Here is a 16,369-nt window from a genome sequence, read left to right as displayed (position 1 = left end):
AAAAAAAAAAAAAAAAAAAAAAGTACTGTACTTTAATTGAATTGAATTAGTTGCTGAGATGACAGAAGAGGCCGAAAGATAACCTAGAAGTGGAAAACAGACACCCACCATCCCAGGCTGGAGAGACAAGGGTGAGAGGCACCATTACCGGAGCCCTGGGGCTTAAACCTTGGCGGGAACCATGAGCGACTTTTAGATATCTCCAGAAGGGAAAATGGGAGGGACATAAACCTCTGCCTCCTCCCTTTGTCTAATCTCTTCCTGCAGCAGCTTGCTACTGGCAGAGCCCAGTTGAAAGTCACCAGAATCAGCAGCTTGCTTGAGTTGACCCCTGAAGGTCCCATGGAGAACAGACGCTAGTGGAGTCTCTTAATGTGTTATGAGCTGCTGAAAACCAAGATCCTTCCTTAGTGGGTTTTGCAACCACAGTGCTTAGCACCATGTTGAGTTTAACATTTAGTGTATTGAAATGAACACTAATGTTTCCTTCCAAGATGGAAATTATATCATTCTCAGCCATGCATGGCTCCATTTATCATAACGTTAAAACAAAAACATGAAACACTTCCCTGCATTTTTTTTGTGTAAAAATCATAGCCTTTGCATAATTATTTACTTAAACTCATGCTTGAGTTATATCTCAGCCTTTCCTCTATTAACATTAAGCCAGTACTATTTATCAGCTCTGGCTTGGTTTTGAAAACATTTCTGCCAAGTGTGCATCAGATTAAATACAGGAGAGGAAATGGGGACTTTGATGTAATGAATACTAACAGTGTGAGAGGGGACAGAGAGATGATAGTGTGGTACTTTTCACACAACTCATCTTCCAAGTGCCTTTGAACCAATTTTCCTTTCCCAACCTTGCTTTGACCTCGGGCCAGTCTCCTCTGCACCCTTCAGACCAAACCTTCAGGAGTGTAGCTACTCTCACAGGGGCAGAATACAGCTAAAAGAGAAGACTGGTTCACTGTCCCAGCCTTCCAGCCTTCCTTTCTGAGAGGTCTTCTTTCCCTGAGAGGAGAAATGTTCAGGGAGAAAGGTTGTCCCCACACTGGCACTCGGGTTGTGGCATCTGGCTATATGTGCATTCATAGGCTGCATTCCTGTGTATGAATCAACTCTCTGCTTATTGCTCTTGTGTCATGGGATGCCATGAAGTGCTAGAGATTACATCATTCATCTCTAAAGTCATACTGTAAAATGTGCAACCAGCATTGGAGACATGCGACCCGACAAAGTAGAGGAGACCTTAGAGAGACCTTAGCTTCCACCAGAGGAAATTAAACCTAAGAAAAGTGACAGTGCTTTGTGGCCACCATAGCTTGACAGTAGCATGCCTGAACCAGTCCCCAGTTTATCCAGTTCTAGAAACTGTTTTAAACATGGATTATGGGCAGCCTTCCCATATCATTACTGACTATGTTTGTGAATTAATCGCTGCTTCTCTTTCTGATCATCCCCTCTTACCTGTAATTTGTCTCACTAATATTTTGTATATATTTCTTTTAAAAATCTTGTATCTATGACATTATATATGTATGTTTATGTGTACCACAGTGCACATATGCAGATCATATGACAACCTTGGGTGTCAGTCTTCTCATCCCCCATGTTTAAGACTTGGTCTCTTGTTCGCTGCTGGATGCCCAGGCAGAACAAGATATTATGGGGTGGTGTGAACTGGGTACTGGCACAGGTATACTGCTTATGTGCCCAGTGTACATAATAGTAAACAAGAGACACTGTGTGAAGCAGTATGGAAGATGAGGGCTGACACCCATGCCTGCCCTTTGACCTCATGTGTGCTGTATCAGGTGTGCCAAGCTAGCTGCCTTGCAGGTTTTCGGCAATTTTCCTGTTCTCTGCATCCCATCTTACTATAGGAGCACTGGGTGAGATGTGTGCTGTTGTGTGTGACTCATGTGTCCTTATGCCTGTGTGGCAAGTGCTTTGCCTACTGAGCCATCTCCACCACCCTTTATACTTCCCATATTAGATTAATCTAAACCAAAGTCATATATTAGACACTTAGCAAGGATTGCATATTTATTTCCTTTTATGTTTTGTTTTGGTTTGGTTTTTGGGTTTTTGTTTATTTTGTTTTGTCCTGAGCATCTATGTCTTTCCTATCCATTCAGTTGTTCTCATACCCAAATCCTTTAATCTCACTTTTTTGTTTTGTTTTGTTTTGTTTTGTTTCAAGACAGGGTTTCTCTGTATAGCCCTGGCTGTCCTGGAACTCACTCTGTAGACCAGGCTGGCCTTGAACTCAGAAATCCGCCTGCCTCTGCCTCCCAAGTGCTGGGATTAAAGGCATGCACCACCACTGCCCAGCCCACTTTTTTTTCTTAATACAAGGAAAGACTCATAGGGACTGGACCTAGCCACCCTCCCCCTGGAACAACCTCCCTTGGTAGATAGAGCCCTAGAAACTCTGAACTTGTCTTCTGGTCTTCTCTCCTGGCCCAGAGTGATGGCACATCTGTCCTGGCTCTTGCCATGGATACAGTTAAACGTAATGATGCGGTCCTAGTTTCCTTTCCTTTCTACTTTCTTCCCCCACCATCCCCCCCATAATGACTCTATAGGGCTCAGGCTATATAGTTTACTGGTAGAATATGTACCTTGCACATACATGGCCCTGGGTTTGGTTCCCAGTAAAGAACACCACAAGACAGATAGTTAAAGAAGAAAGGCCTAAGTCTTGAACCAGTTCAACTTACAGATCAGACAACTGAGTTTCCAGTTGATAACGAGATGACTGAGGACTAGTTGAAGACAAATTTGACAGTAGTTGTTTCATGTTGGTTATATCTGCTCACAGATATAACCCTGAAGCATCTTTTTCTTATGGCCGGTGCTTTTTGAAAAAACAGAGAGAGAGAGTGAGAACTTAAGTTAAAGTCACAGAGCTGATGAGATGCAAAAAGCTGGTTGATTATAGGACCTGCTCACTAGACCGTGTGACTAATTAGACTAGACTAGACTGGTCTTGGTACTGTGTTATAATACACAGAATCAACTGGTAGCGATAGTAATTATAATTCATATAAATATAGTTTCATAAATAAACACTAATGCAGACTTAAAAATTTTTCTAGAAAATCCTATTGCGAGGTTTAAAGAGAACAGAGTAGTCACTGTGCTAATACTTCAAGAAAGATGTGTTTCTGTTTCCTCATTAAATAAAAAATAATTTTTTTACATAGTACTTAAAGTAACATATATTATAAACATATGAGGGAAAAAACTTTTAATGCTAAACTTTCATAATACTAGAAAATACATTTTTGTCTTTGAATATTTGAAGTCCCAAGAGGCAAAGAGAAAAGATGAGAGTAAAGAAGGGAAATTTTTCATTTGAAGGGAATGATTATCTGCAGAGGGACATGTGCTTTTAAATCAGTGGGGATGTCTTTTATGAAGTGGAGATTCTGGCCAAACTCGTAAATAAACTGGAAGTGTGTGCCAGGTTAGCAGCTGGTCAGAAAGCAAGGACAGCGAAGGGAGCATCCCCAGAACACTGGAGTAGAAACTAGAGATTTCAGGATGCTGGAGACAGGAGATGTCCCTAGGGGAACATTAGTTCCTGAAATAGGATAGGAGGGAGGAGGATTTGCAACAGGAAACAAGCAGGCCAAAATGCTATCATCGGAGATTAGACAGCAAATGCTTCTCGCTATTCGAGAGTCTAGTCATGTGGTTGTTCTTCTCTATTTTGTCCCGCCAAGAGCATGTCAGGGGGAAGGCCAAGGAGCATAGAACATGCATCAGTGCACAACTTTTCTCTTACTTGGGCACCTAACAGCTCCTTGGTCCAAAAGACACGCTTGGAATGAAAGGAACAGAAGTTCACTTGATAAACTAGGACAGTAACTTATCTTAAGGAAAAATGATTGTACATGCTCACATTTATGCTTCTCCCACACACATGCAACACAGTCAGGCTAACATGAGAACATGATTGTGGGTTCATTTGATTGGCAGTTGTTACCCATCCCTCCCATCAGCCCATCCAAAGCTGTACTAAGTTCCTAAATGCTGGTCACAACCCTGTACCTGGGTCTTATAAATGAATTTGGGGAACATACGCAATTTGGGGGACTCACACAAACATTTCTCAGGCATAAAGGTATCCCAAGAAGAAAAAGTTTCAGAAGGGCTCCTCTAACAAGTGCCTTAGCATTTCACTTAATTTTGTTTGGACCCCACTTGGAACAGGATTATTGTCCCAGAGGACAGGTTACTGTATTATTTCCTGTGACTGTTTTAAATTGATGTTCCATTATAATCTTAGTAAGGAATTGCTTTTTAATGGTATAAACTTAATTTTTAAAACTTCAAGTAAAAAAAATCAGACACCAAAATTAAGGACACCCAATAAATGAATTACTGAAGTAAACCACTGCCTTTGCAGACACCCAGGAGAAAGCTAACAGCAGAAAAGGGTCTGAAATAGTGTTCACCCTGGCAAGGTTGCTGGTATGCACAATTGCCGTGGGAGACTTGGTAACATTTAATGAATCAGAGAGCAGAAGACTCTGTGATCACAGAGAATAAAAATAATTTCAGAACATTAAATCCTATCTGGAAAGATGAAGCACACATGTAAAGGATGTGGGATCATTCCGTTCTAAAATGATCTGTGTTCCATTCACTGAAAGGCTCATGTGAGCTTTAGTAAGATGCAGGTGAGAGGAGCATGGTTGGCCTTGGCCTGGGAGAGGCACAGTCAAGGTCTCAGCTGAGACACTCAGCATATGGCAGGTGGCCTGTCCTCCTCTTTGTCTTCAGCCTGACTCTAAACCTGCAGCTGAGGGCATGGAGGTGGGGCTGAGTGCCTCTCAAGAATGAACTGTGGGATTGGGAACCGTGATGTTTTAGGTCCTCTAATTCTTGCTGGATATAAAATTGATATTTGGTTAATTGTATTATATCTTATATACATGCATACACACACACACACACACACACACACACACACACACAAGTCATGCAATTATCCTTCAGTGTCTGTGGGGCATTTATTCCAGGAACTCCTGTGGATACTACAATTCTTGGATGCATAAAAAGGCATGGTATTGGCATGAACATTGTACCCATCTGTTGATAACCTCTAGATGACTTACAGCATCTAATATGGTTTAAAGACCCTATATATCATATGAATTTTGAAAGAAAAAAATTGATATGCATTCAGTACAGAGAAAAAAATTTAAGTAATATTGTTCATTTGGACTCAGCTAAATCCTTGGACATGGAACACATGAATATGGAGGGGCATCTATAAGTCTGATGTTATTCATATCTACATATATATGTATATGTGTGTGTGTAGGAATAACATATATTCTCATATATGTATATTTGTATATAAGAGATAGAGAAAAGGGCAGAAATGCCTTCACGTGTATTCATAAAGGTGGCACTTCATGAGGCTGTGCCCTTAGCACATCTTAGTCCTTAGACCTTTGATGATGGCCTTTGAATGAGCCTAATGGCTCAGAGCTTTGGGCATGGTGACAACAGTCCTAAAGAACACCACCACACTTTGCGTGTTCTCAGCCAGGCTCCCTCTGTGCTCCTGCCTGTAGCTCATTAGAATAGAGGCTAGTTATAAAGTGTTATCTGGTTATCAGGACTATTACCTTGAATACAACCCTCTTTTTTTAAAATTTACCTTTTAAAATGTTTTTAGGGACTGGGGTTATGGCTCAGTTGGTAAAACACCTGCTGCACAGGCATGAGGTTCTGAGTTCAGATGCCAAATGCTTACACAAACACTGGGCGAAATGGCGCATCCCTGTAACCTTAGTATAGGCAGAGGTGGAGACAGACAGATCCTCAGACCCTATTGGCCAGTGGAGTGGCTGAATCCATGAGCTCCCAGTTCAGTGAGAGACTGTCTCAAACAAGGTGAAAAGTGAAAGCCACTGAGGAAGACACATGGGCGTGCGCACACACATATGAACATATGCACAGCCACACAACACACGTGTGTGCACACAGGCACAAATTATTTTTAGTTAATATCTAGTGACTGTGCAATGTTGGGATATATATAATCAATTGGCAAATTAGAATTCATAGCATAGACTCGGGAATAGTCACTAACATTGATATAAATAATTTACTAGAAAATTTTATACTGGTAAAATCATTAAAAAGCACGATGACATATATCATATTATATATTCTATATTGTAAAAATTACCCTCAAACCATAAGCCATTTAGGATTACTGTGATTCATATCATAGTGTGCCACCTCCTTTTGAATTGTATTTGGATCACAGTATCTGAAGAATTGGGTCCGGGGGCTTTGTCCTGAAAGTTGTAGCAGTGTATGCTCTTAAGTGCTGAGAACTGTACCCTGGAGGAGGGGAGGATGCTCCTGAGTCCTGATTTCGCAGGAACTTTGAGTTGCAAGTGAGGCCTTGTGGATTCTGTCTCCCCCTGGCTCCAATCCCAAGAGACTCATGGTTGCTCCCACGGGAGTTCTGTCCTTGCTCAGCCAGCCCTGCATCTGACTGTGGCTCTCCCTCCTCTGAACATCACCTCGCTTCCATCCAAGTGAGCAGGCAGCTCCTTACCACAACTCCAGCTCAAATCTTCCAGATGTTTCTGCCATTTTATTTTATTTTGAACCTACATTCCTCCTGTTTCAGTATAACTTCCCCTGGGAACCTTTCTCTCTCACAGCCTGCCCTTCTCCTCTGTAGCATGCAGTGATGCTTCCTAAGGTCGGACTTCCCTACTGGCTGTTTCCTGGACAGCATTGCTTGCTCTTCTGGTTCCTCCTGATAGCTGTGCTGATGCAGATCATCTGACCTAAAAGAAAGTTTACATCACTCTTTTACCTGCCAGTCTCAGTGGCCTAAAATCCTCAAGACTTCTCAGTGTGGATGATAGACGTCCTCGGCCAGGCTCGTGTGACAAGAGTCCCCATGTTCCCCTGCGTACCTCCTCATCTTGCACGTTCTGTCACCCACAGTAAAAGGCTCCACACTCTATCAGCCTACAGAGTCAAGAAAAAAAGCCAATAACCAGTCACCAATCAGCCAGGTCTGGCTAGCCTGGCACTCCGTCATCCTAGCCTGATCTCTCTAGTCTACAATTGCCTCTTGCGACTTTGCTCAACACTCTTGAGCTCCCAGACCCCTAAGGGTGTAAAGACAGGAAGATCCGAAGTTTAAGGTTATCCTCGGCTACAAAATGAGTTTAAAGCCAGCCTGGGCTACATGAGGCTCAGTCTCAAAAATAAATAAACGATTATAATGAGTAGCTGCATGAGTGTTGGGTAGAGCAGGAAGATCCCGGCATCCTAATTGCCTGTCACTTCATGGAAAAGGAGGTGGCGAAACCACCTGCGCATCGCCCCATCTATAACGGTTCTCCCTGCTTTCAAATCCTACCAGCAGATCTGTCATCCCAACCCTTAATGCTTTCTGTTTGTTTGCGGTGCTGGGAGGAAGCTGGGTCTTTCCATGTGCTGGGCGAGTGGCCTGCCTCCTAGCTAGAGCACCACACTAGCTGCTCTAGCTACCTGAAAAGGAGTGGTCAGGGTTATGAAGAGCTTTTAATTCTAGAGCAGTGGTTCTCAGCCTTCCTAATGCCGTGACTCTTTTTTTTTTTCTTTCTGTTTTTCAAGACAGGGTTTCTCTGTGTAGCCCTGGCTGTCCTGGTACTCACTCTGTAGACCAGGCTGGCCTGGAACTCAGAAATCCGCCTGCCTCTGCCTCCCAAGTGCTGGGATTAAAGGCGTGCGCCACCACCGCCTGGCATGCTGTGACTCTTTAATACAGTGCCTCTTGTGGTGGTGATCCCCAACCATAAAATTATTTTTATTACTGCTCCATAACTGTGATGTTTCTGCTGCTATAAATCATAATGTAAACAACTGTGTTCTCTGGTGGTCTTAGGCAACCCCTGTTAAAAGGTTGTTCAACACACACACACACACACACACACACACACCCGCAAGGGGATTGTGAATCACAGGTTGAGAACTGCTGGAGTAGGCCAAGAGTGTGGCTTAGTGTTGGAACACTTGCCTACCTTGTAGGAGGTTCTGGGTTCAACCCCCAGCATCACCAGTAAGAATATGAGTTTTTATTCCACTGTAACATTCAGAATTTGGATAATCTTAGCCCTGTTGGAGTCTCAAACTGACATTTGAGATGTCTTTAGAGGGACAGGTATCTCCTGTCTTGTGTCACCTTTGTCCCAGGAGTGCCCCAATCTGATGACAAGATGAGGAGATCTTTACATCCTGGAGTTTCAGTGAGCCATAAACATAAGGAAATACGTTGACAATGATCACTTCATGGAATTGCAACTATTTGCAGAGATGACAGAAAGGGACATCTGTTTCCAGTCAGTGGGCAGGGCAGTTGGCTTCCTGCAGCAGCTGCCTGCTCCTTGCATGGAAGGCCACCAAGTGCTCAGGGTTATAAATAGGCAGTTATTAGAGCTCCTTCAGAAAGCATTAAGCAGAAGGGTTGGCAACTTTCTGTTCCTTTTTTTGGCTCACTCTTGGAATTAGAAGGCCACGGCTAATGCGCCCGCATGTGTCCACATACCTCTCATAAGGGTGTTGAGGGTGTGGGTCCCAAAGAGGGGAATCGTGGTGGGCCACACACACATTTGCTGCTCTTCTGTTTGTAGCTAGGGACACCGCAAGTCAGCCCTTTCCCAACTGCATGGGCACATACTCGAGTCCTACAACCCCTTGGCAGGAACTGTGTCCAAGCCTTGACTGCAAGGACACCCTAGGGAATGTTTCTCTGATGATGAACAAGCTCTAATTCTAGGCTGTGTGGATCTGGATTCTGAGGTGGTTCCTCCCTGCTGTCATCTCACAGTGGGAAGAACCATGAAACTGTACAGAGGCAGACAGGGACCGTACTCACTTCAGAAAGCAAAAAGAATGACCCAGAACCTGCATCTGCCTGGGACTATGGTGAGAAGTGGCACCCACCCCTGATCACACTGGGCAAGGTTTGGTGATTCTCCAGTTCAGCCGAACCGTGACGGTAAAGTTTTCCCATAAAGCAGATCTACCAGCACAGCCCTGCCAAGCGCCACTGCGATGTGCATGCCAGTTTGTGGAGTCTTTCTAAAACAGCCCTTTATTAAAGTCTTGTATTTCACTTTCAGTGGACATTTATTGTTTTCCTCCTGCAAGCCAGCACACCACCCATACGGGGATCGACCTGGGGTGAGCTGGTCTTTGGGCAAAGGGTCAGCTGGGGGTGCAAAAGCATGAACTGCACAGCTTATAAAATCATTTTCCACCTCTTAGCTTTTGTAATGTAAGAAATAAGGCTCACTTCTTGTGAGTGCTGTACAGCCAACACTTCTTTTCACAAATTACAGACTAAAATCTCAGTGGTCAAATCTAGATGCCATCATATCATCTGGTTCCTTCATAGCCTGGGCTAACTCAACTTTAAGCCTATCAAAATAAGTAACAGACATGAAAGTCTTGTCTGGGCATCTTGTGAACGGAGCTGCCTTTCCCAACCTCTCAGAGCATCTAATGATGCTGATCTTCATCTTTCAGATGACATAGGGCTGAAGGATTTAAATATTTTCTTCCTGTCTTCACCTAGCACTGTGGTTCTCAACCTGTGGGTCCCAACCCCCTTAGGGGTCAAACAATCCTTTAGTGAGGGTCACTTATCAGATACCCTGCCCACAAATACTTCCATTACAATTCCTAATAGTAGCAACATTACAGTCTGGAAGTAGCAACTCTGTGGTTGGGAGTCACCACAACATGAGAGACTGTCTTAGGTCACAGCATCAGGAAGGTTGAGAACCCCTGGTCTTACATCTGTAAGGTTGTTCTCTGCCTCCGTAAGACATTACCAGAGAGTTGTAGGGCACTCACAGTGTCTGGCTTTTTAAATGGTAGACCTTTCCATTACTGGAGAATAGTTCTCTTCCAAGTAGCTGGCATGGATGAAGGAAACAAACGCACGCCAGCCAGCTGCCTCTCCACCTACTTCCTTCTGTCTTTGTACAAACAAGATGGGCTCACAATGTCCTACAAGTCTGCCCCATAAAACAACCCATATTTCCAGCCGGATTTTGCTGGGTCTTTTCCATTCAAAGCAAAGCTACTTAAGGCTTGATATTAAAAAAAAAAAAAAAAAGCAATTAAATTATAGAGAATGCACTCAAATAAATATCTGGATTCATTTCCTGGGCTGATAGAAAAGTGACACAGACAGGGTAGCTTTAACAACAGAAATGATTGTCTCTGGCTTTGGAGGCTACAAGTCTGAGAACACAGGCCTGGCAGAGCTGGTTCCCTCTGCAGGCTGGGAGAGCCAGTGTATGCTGGACCTCCCTCTCTGCTTCTGGAAGTTTGCTGGCAATCTCTGGTATTCCTTGGCTTATAGAAGAGTTACTCTGTGTGTCTGTCTTTGTCTAAATGCCTCCTTTTTTCTAGAGATGCCAGTCATTTTGAATCGGGGACCACCACTGTACTGACCTGATTTTAACTTAATTAATCAGATATGCATTGGTTTATCTCTAAAGAAAGTCATAAGCAAAATTGCTGAGACATTGGAGTGCCAGTGGTTGAGCTTTTGTTTATTTTGTTGTTGCTTTGGTTGGTTGGTTGGTTGGTTGGTTTGGTTTGTCTCCACCCTCTTTAAGAAGTTCTTTGTTCTGATGCTGGTCATCAAGCCCAGGCCTTCCACATGCCAGATAAGCCTCCTCCAAGTGAGCTGACTCTGGGTCCAACATGTACACTTTAAGAGGCACAACCATCCTATAATAAGAGGTTTGCTGGTTCCCACTGACGTGTTTGTAGTTCTCGTGGTATGTAGTCCTCTCTGAACACCAACTGGAAAACAGACTGCACACTTCCTTCCTCCTCGGCATCCCTCCTCCTCGCCTTCCTTCCCTTCCTAAGGGACACTCAGCTCCTGTTTCCTGGATTTCTGCTATCCACAGGCTATTTCCCCTTCCCAGTGGCCCATGCACATGATTTGCGTATGGATAACAGTGCAGTACTGCTGTCTCCACCACTGAAGACTGGGGCTCTCACATCACCTCAGCTCACTGGGAAGCAGTGGGAGAATGCGTTCGTAGCACAGGGGAGGCCCAAGTTTGTACCACATCCCCAAAGGAAAAGTCTGGACTGACCAGGCACCCCTAATCCAAAGATCTAAAACTGTTTATGGAAGTCTTTGTTTTTGGAGCATTTCTAAATTTAAGTATTTGAATTACAGATCATCTGAAAAATCAATTCTAAAACATGAAAAAAAAATCTTAAATAGTTCTTTCCAGATAAAGGATGCTAAATTCTGTATTTTGTCTCTTTCTTCAAACAAGTTGACAACACCCTCATTTCGGTAATGACTTTTTGTATTTGGTTTCATCTTAAAAGGTAAAATTAAGGGCTGAGGAGATGGTTCGATGGTTTCTGTACAAGTGGGAGTCAAGGGCTGGCATTCAGATCTCCATAGCCATAAGCCAGGAAGGCATGGAGGCCTGTCTAAAAGGTCAGCACTCAGGAGGCTGGGACAGGGCATCTGTAAGGCAAGCTGGCTGTCTGACTAGCTGAGTCCGTAAGCCCAAGCCTCAGCAAGTGACCCTGCCTCAGTAAATACAGTGGAGAATGCCTGAAGAAGACACCCTTCCATTGTCAACCTTCCATCTCCACATGTACACACTCACAAGCATGTGCTCACACAGGTGTAAAAATACATACACACAGATGCAGTGTGCATACACAGACACACACAGAAGCACATGCCCCCCCCCACACACACACACAAACACCCCCAAGAGTGGCTTTGGACAATAGCCTGATAGCTATCTACATTAGCATCCCATTCCGGATCATTTATTTATTTATTTATTTATTTACTTATTGTCACAATGTCATATTTCCTCCAGTTGTGGAGCCACTGTTGAGCTAGTTTGAAAAGGATGTGTGTTGTAGCATTGAGATTTAAAAGTGTGAATATTCATAAGGTCTTATCTAAGCTGCTCACTGGTTACTCAGTCTTCACATTATGTTAAAGATATGTAAATCCTCAGAGGTCCGTGGGATATCCAGGCCAAATAACTCTGAACCTTTCAAACAGAATTGGCACTTTGAATTTTCAGTAGATGTGTGCTGGCTCTCCTCAAACAACAGCCCTGCTCTTGCTTGGCTGCCTTCTTCCTAGGGCTGTGGTGAGGGAGGAGCCTTAGTCAAACTGATCTGGCTTCATCTCCAAAGCGGGGCTGGCTTTTACCCGGTGTTTATACCATCTATCTTCTTTGGCTTCAAACATTTGACACTGACGGAGACAGCTTTGAAAGCGGAACACCCACGCTCGATACGGCTGCATTCATTTTTCTTATGTTTTGGCTTCAGTTACAGCACTTTTAATATTCATGAGGTTTGAAAAAATAAACATCCCAGACTATTTCCTCTGGGTGGAAATGTGATGGTTTCAAGCCCCAGAGAAAACAGTGAGTGAGTCCTCCAGCCCATACCTTCCCCAAGTGGCTCTGCAGCTCGCTGGTAGGAGGGGTGGCCTCCTTGACACCTTCTGGAAGCCTGTGACTGGGGCCATGGCTGCTGTAGGGGAGGAAAGAGGCCCACAGTGTGCATGCTTAAAGCTTCCCTTTGGAACAGTAGATAGAAGGATCTTTTCAACTGTCTCAGAAGTAGCCCCTTTCTATCACTAAAAAGCACGGGAAAATCATTTATTAGCTTTTGCTGTATGATCCCAGGTGGGCTGGCTTTTTCCTCAGCTCTCTCTTTTTACTTGGCATCACTGTACCCTCTCAGAGCTGATATCATCAGTCCTGAACTATTTCAAAGAATATATACATTTTAAGGTATATTTTTGTTGTCTAAGTACATTTGTGTGCATATCTGTGGGAGTATATGACATATGTGTGCAGGTGACTGGGGAAGTCAAAGACATCAGGTCCCCTGGAGCTGAAGTTACAGTCTGGAGTTAAAGGCAGCTGTGAGAAGCCTGACATGGCTCTAGGGACTGAACTCAGGTCCTCTGCAAGAGCTTTGCACACGTTAACCACAGAGCTGTTTCTCTAAGACCCCCTCGTTGGGGACTGCCCCTAGCGATTGCCTCTCTGTCACTGTTTCTCAAGGTTACTAGCCCCCTTCCGCTCAGCCTGGTTCCCTTCCCAGGAATGAACTGCCTCATCTGGCTGATGGCCAGCCAACCTCATATACCTGCAGGTTCATACCTTTCTTTCTCCAGATTCTTCTGTGAGATCCATCCTTCTCCTTGGGAACTACATGACTGCTTCGCATCAAGGGTCTTCCCCATGGTACAGTCTGCAACCCACATGGCTGACTCAAACAGCTTTGTGTCCTGTAACTAAACACTGAGGTAATCAACTTATAAGAGGAAAGGCTTACTTTGACTGACAGATTTGGAGGTTCCAAATTATCTTCAATTACTGAGTTTGGAGGGGAGAGGTGCTATCTGGGGTACTAGCTCATAATGAAACAGAGTCACTCTCCCCTCATTCAGAATCCTGCTATCCTTTTCAAAAGCCTACCACCCCCAAAGGCATAAGGGCCCCCACGGGGCTCAGTTTTCTCAAGGTTCCACTGTGTGTCGACAGCATCTTCCCCCCCAAGCCTTTGCTGAACACGAACCCTGGTTATGACTAAAACCTCTATCAGATCTACCCCTTTCTACTGAGCCCACTGAAAAGACCATTTCCTTCCCAGCCTGCGAATTGTCAGATTAGCAATAGAGAAATAGGTTGGAGCTTCTAGCACAAGAATGGGACTGCGTGGGCTGCCTTCTCTTTCTTCTCTGATGTTGGGTATGGTGCAAACTATTACAGCAAATATCCAAGAGGAAAAAAAGAAAGTCATCAGTGAACATGGTAGTATACCAGGACCAAAAGGACCTGGGTACTTGGTAGTAGCAAGAAGCAATTCCAGACTTCCAGAATTGGTCAGGAAGAAAAGTCAGTCACTTTGTTTGGCCACACTGTTAGCAGAATTCCCATTCTATGCAAATACAACCCAACAGATCTTTCTGCCCTAGCTCAGCCCCAGAGCAGATTAAGAATTTTGCCTAATTCAAGATCTCTCTCTCTCTCTCTCTCTCTCTCTCTCTCTCTCTCTCTCTCTCTTTCTCTCTCTCTCCCTCCATCCTTCTCTCTCACTCTCCCTGTCTCTCTCCTTCCTTACCCCCTTCCCCTTCTTCTTTCTCTGCTTGCTCAACCTTCTCTGACAGGAGCTTCCCAGACACCTTGCCCCATCTTCCCCATCTCTGTGCCACACTGCTCTATTGCTTCCTACGCTCATTGAAAGAGTTATCTAACGTGCTCCCGCCCACCAGTGTCCTCATGTCATGTCCTCACATCCTCACGTCCTCACGTCCTCATGTCCCTTGCGCTGGACAGAAGTGTCTCCGCTCAGCCTCTTCTCTTACCAATCATGAGCATCCGTTTAGTCTTAGGGAAACATCTCCTGTCCTCTGTCCTGTCTCAACACCACTTGATGTCAGCTCTCCTCTGCTCTGGTCTACCTACAGCCCCTAGCCCTAGCCAGTCTCTTCCTTACCTGAGCAGTTGATTCATAGAATTCTGCCACGTTTTCTCCCCTGGGGATATATGCCTCCATGATAGCCCTTGCTTCTTCTACTGGGCAAGTATAGTAATAGCTCAATTGGTTTTCCTGTTTTGGTCTATCCTGGTCTACCAACTTCTTGTTACTGCCCTTTCCCTCATGTTATGCCTAAGCTTATTCCCAAATCCTGTCCACTCTTCCCCCCAAAACAAATCTTCCCAGTTTATCTGTCCATTTGTCCTCATAAGCACCACTCTCTCCTTCCACAAGCCACAATGATGTTACCCAACACGGTTCGGTTCTCTGTCCCTGGTCTTATTCCTCCCTTTCTGGTTCCACAGAATATTCTTTTAAAAATATGGATCAGATTATATACCTCTCCTTTTTCAAACTGTTCACAGATTTCCAATTATATTCATAACAAATTGTATGCAAACAGCTGGATCTGGCCCTGTCACCTCAGAAACTTTGTGGTGAGACACCGTCTATCTACACTGGTCACCCGCTCCTCCCATTCCCCAAAGTCCTTTCCACGTAGGACCTTTGCTCACAGTGTTTTTCCAGACCCTTCCTCCCTACTTTCAAATCATTTGGGGGAGTTGCTTCAAATGCTATTTCCTAAGAGAGGGCCTGAGCATTCTCTTTATCCTTGGTTATGACACCGAAATATTTTCCTTCATTTTACCATTCAAGACAAGAACACCAGCCTCTTCATCTGTTTCATGTTCCATTTCCCTTATCCCAAATCTTGAAACATCTTGAGTCAAGAGGCCTTCTTCACTGTGTGCCCAGCTACCTCACAGAACACTGGCTCAAAAGCACATCTTGAATGAACAAAAAGGGAAGGCTCTGTGCTACCTCGTTACTTATTGTTACTTAATATCATTACTTAATCATTACTTATTTCTTAAAAGTTAGTTGATAATTACTTGATAAGTAATAAGTAGTCATCACTGAACAAACAGAATCTGAGAGCCTCTAGGCTTATTCAGTGGCCTTTAAGTCCAACTCTAGTGACCTCCCTTCTTTCTTCTGTCTATCTGTGTGAAGGAGCCAAATCCCAGCCCTCCATGGTTACTGCATGCCTAGCCTGTTACTGGTTCCCCACTTGAGCACACTCTCTTTCTTTGCTGTCTTAATGCCAGAACCCAGCCTTTTCTCCAGAGTCCAAATCCTGCCATATCTGATGCACATTGAATTTGTCTCCCAGCGAGAAGCAAGCACAGCACCTGACCCATCATCATGTGTTTGTCCAGTACTGTATAGCTGTGCAGAATGCGTGTGTGTGTCCCCTTTTAATCTAGAATATAAGATGCCAGAGAAACAATTGTGTCTCTCACACACACACTGGTCTTACTGTTGTCCCCACTTCTCTACAGCTGGGCACAAAGCTTTGTTTGCAAAGCATGGTGGGTGACCAGGCAGCTCAGCCAACAGTGCTCCTCATGCTGCCAAAGCTAGGGAAGAAAACTGAACAAGCTTTTCACAATACCTGAGCCTACCTGAAGTCAAACTGCAATGGCCTGAAATCAGAGAAGAATCTTGAAGTTCATGGCCAAAGGAAGAGATAGTTGGTTAGAAATTCAGAGTCACAACAGAGTTAGAATTGCGAACACGGATACATGGATACATGGATCCACAGGCTGGAGGCCTGCTGGAACTTGATTCCCACCGAGGTTGGGAAAAGTAGTGTTGGAATGTAGTGATTAGCTCAGCCAGCCCGAGATGGAACCCCACTAAACATTCTGCAGAGAGATTTCCTGTGCCTGTTTTGTTGTAGCTTCTGGGGGGGGGG

The 16,369-nt window shown here is 44.3% G+C and overlaps 1 protein-coding gene across 10 annotated transcripts in view; it reads left to right on the top strand.

The window, feature by feature from the left end:
* The window catches only part of Atp8a2 (ATPase phospholipid transporting 8A2), a 554,904-nt gene that overhangs the window by 463,666 nt on the left and 74,869 nt on the right, over positions 1-16,369 (top strand). The window contains exon 34 of one of the 10 annotated variants that reach the window (XR_004116436.1): positions 13,244-13,375. The exons of the other annotated variants lie outside the window; for them this stretch is intronic. The gene's annotated coding sequence lies outside the window, so the exon portion shown is untranslated. The remainder of the gene's footprint in view (positions 1-13,243; positions 13,376-16,369) is intronic. 10 annotated transcript variants of the gene reach the window in all.

This window comes from Mastomys coucha, unplaced genomic scaffold (genome assembly GCF_008632895.1).
Source record: "Mastomys coucha isolate ucsf_1 unplaced genomic scaffold, UCSF_Mcou_1 pScaffold9, whole genome shotgun sequence".
Classification (NCBI taxonomy): Eukaryota; Metazoa; Chordata; class Mammalia; order Rodentia; family Muridae; genus Mastomys; species Mastomys coucha.
Note: the sequence above shows the minus strand (reverse complement) of the source record. Positions and strands in the feature narration are given on the sequence as shown.